Here is a 2,981-nt window from a genome sequence, read left to right as displayed (position 1 = left end):
ACAGGGGAGGAGGGGACGGACCGGGCCGGGCCGGGCCGGGAGGGGAGGAGCGGGCGGCCCCCCCCCGGCCGCGCCCCCCCCCCGCGGCGGGCGCGGCCCGGGCCGCGCCCCGCGCCGCTCACCTGCACGCAGAGGGAAGGGGAAGGCCGCGGGTGCGCCCGCCCGGCTCCGAGCCGCCGCCGACTCCGCTCCGCTCCGCTCCTGCCCCGCTCCGCGCCGCGTCCCCTCCGCCGGCCCCGCCGCCCCGCTCCCCTCCCAGCGCCGCAGCCCCGCCGGATGTGAGGTCACTTCCGCTACCTGCGGGACCTCGCGGGCCACGCCTCCGCCGAGCGGGGCCGAGCCGCCGCAAGTGGCCGCTGCGGCGCGGGGCGTGCCGGGAGTTGTAGGCGGGGGGTGTAGTTCTGGAGGAGGCCGGCGGCCATTTCGCGGCGCTCCGGGGCCGCGGCGCGGGGCATGCCGGGAGGTGTAGTCCCGGCGGGGCGGCAAGCCGCCATCTTGTGGCGCCGCCTGGGATGGAGGCGGGTGCCCCCGCGGAGCGCTGGGGGCTTTGGCGGGGACCTTAACTGAGCCCCCCGCCCCAACCCTGCCCCTTACAGAAATGGGGTGACAAAACACGCTGTTATTCTTATCCCCCCCTTAAAACTCGGGGGGAACGGCTGCCTTCAGGGGCTGCCATCTTGAGCTCGGAGGCTGCAGCTGTGCTGCCCCGCTGCCCGCCCCCTAACACCGCCGCAGGGCCCTGCGCCAGCCCCACGGTCTGAAACAGAAACCAGACACCGGGAGCTCAAGGCCCTTGGTGCCAGGCAGGCTGCCGCCGAACACGGTGTCACCGGTAGAAGCAGGCAACCTGCCCCAGCAGCAAGTGGCAGAAAGCCCTTTGTGTGCGCAGCAGCGAAACCAGCAGCTGGGTAGCGCTGAGGCCCAAGTTGCACAGGAATTGTACATAACCTTGGATAACCCCAAAAAGTAATTCTGCTGAATAGGAAAATACCCATCCGAGTGACTGCAGGGGCTACAAAGTTGCCCAACGCGAACAGATTATCCCAGGCTCTAGCAAAGCACCAGCCAGCTTGTTTGGCTTTGCTCCTCCACAGGCACCTGCTGGGCTGGAAAGGCTCCTGTGTGGGGGCTGCCTCCTCAGGAAGGAAACTGCTTGAGGATAACTTTCATTAGCATTTCTCTCCTCAGCCCTTTCCTTCCGTCCAACTCGTAAAGCGTTTACTCCTTTTTTTTCCCCTGAGGGCAGATTCCACCTGAAATGCAGCCTTGCATACATATTTTATTATTGTTCTTATTTTCACAATTTCCAACTGTACTGTAGTGAATCCCACCATTACACGTGCCCTTCTCAGCTTTAACAGGTGGCTTCTTCTATTGCCCATTGTTCAGCTGAACTACACGTGTAGCAAAGAAACAACAGCCTCAGGAATTATTTTTCTGGGTTGAAATTCATGAATGCATCCAGATCAGTGAGTCTGCATCTAGTCTTTCATACGCATCGCTCACGTTCTGCTCCATTTCCCCTCCATCCCTTCACAGTGCAGACAGTTACTCTGAAGCAGTAGTTCACAGCAAGATGACATACCCTTCTGCCATCCAAGCATGCTCCTGGCATCTCTCCTCAATGTTCAGGAGAGGTTTCTTTTTGTCAGAGATTAGCGTAACGCATGCATTTTCTCCTTGGCCTTTGCATATAACGAGACGCTTTGCAGCGGAACAGGTTTGACTTAGCTCCTGTACACACCACTGTGCTTGCACACAGGTATCAAAGACTTCCATACAGCCTAGCAAGGCTCTGAAAGTACATACATTAGAGAGATCCAACTTCCACCCATTTCAGGAACTGAGCTAGAGTTAATGAGAGCCAGAGACTTTTGATCTCTGAATCGGGACTGTGCTGCAATTCCTTTATGCCTGGGATTTCTTTGTTTAGACACTAAACGTGACCTGCCATTTTAATAACCCATCAGTTACCCAGGTTAGCATTTACACAGGCTGAGGACACCAGATCCACGATCACTGAACTGCTATTCTGCTATTTAAGGTGATCACAATAGGCAAGGAACTGCTACTTTACAAACAGAACGTAGCCGTACAATTTCAATACATTAATCTTAGCTGTGTATGTTGTAAGGAAATAGTGTTAAAACGCTTGCAGGAGGGGGAGACCTTGTAATTCTGCCTCTCCTTCAAAATAAATGATCCAGTCATCTTTAGATAAGCAGCGTGTCTGCCAAAGATGAAATGACTGCTTTGACTGATGAACCAAGCAGCCTCTTGGAGATGGATGAATGACAAGCATCATTTTAAGCAAGCAGGGGTCCAGGTACATCCTTGTGAGTTAGTGCTGTTGTAACTGACTGACGGGTTTCTGTTACATGCAGTTGTTTTAGGGGCCTAGGTAAGCAGCAGAGAAGTTTTGAGACTAAATACGTTCAACCACGTTACACTAATGAGTGTCACATACAAAGCAGTAACTTATTCTTGTAGAAGTGCAAGAAGTCACTGCATGTTAAGATTTATTTAAATAGTATATCCAAATAAAAAATTGCACATTAGCTGCTTACTCACATTTCATGACTACCTGTTCAGTCCCCGGAGCAGTTGCTACCATCACTGCATGAGATACTTAAAGTTTTACTTGATTCTCTCACACAGGTAAGATGGCCTCCCTTTTGTGAGGGTTCAACAGCAGAAAGTAACACTGAGGAGACAAGTTATCAAGACTTTATGTTCAAAAAAGAGACCATCCTGTGTCTGCTAGATGCATTTTAAGTAAATTAACTTCACCAAGGATGAGCCTCCTACATGTCAAAACCATTCTCAGCCACTGAAGAATCCCTCTTGGTCAAGACTCTCAGGTCGAAAGAACTGTCCCTAGTCATTTTTATTCCTACGAACATGAAGCGGTTTGAACTTCAGCTGGGATGAGAAGACCATCAAAGTTAAGAAATGAAACTGTCATCAGAATATACCTACCA

The 2,981-nt window shown here is 53.0% G+C and overlaps 1 protein-coding gene across 1 annotated transcript in view; it reads right to left on the bottom strand.

Moving 5' to 3' along the window:
* Positions 1 to 202, bottom strand: part of PAIP2 (poly(A) binding protein interacting protein 2) — a 9,270-nt gene extending 9,068 nt beyond the window's left edge. Inside the window, exon 1 of the mRNA XM_035338388.1 lies at positions 123 to 202. The gene's annotated coding sequence lies outside the window, so the exon portion shown is untranslated. The remainder of the gene's footprint in view (positions 1 to 122) is intronic.
* Positions 203 to 2,981: the final 2,779 nt, after the last annotated feature.

The sequence above is a fragment of the Oxyura jamaicensis genome, chromosome 13 (assembly GCF_011077185.1).
Source record: "Oxyura jamaicensis isolate SHBP4307 breed ruddy duck chromosome 13, BPBGC_Ojam_1.0, whole genome shotgun sequence".
Taxonomy (NCBI): domain Eukaryota; kingdom Metazoa; phylum Chordata; class Aves; order Anseriformes; family Anatidae; genus Oxyura; species Oxyura jamaicensis.
This window is presented reverse-complemented; position numbering and strand designations above follow the sequence as displayed.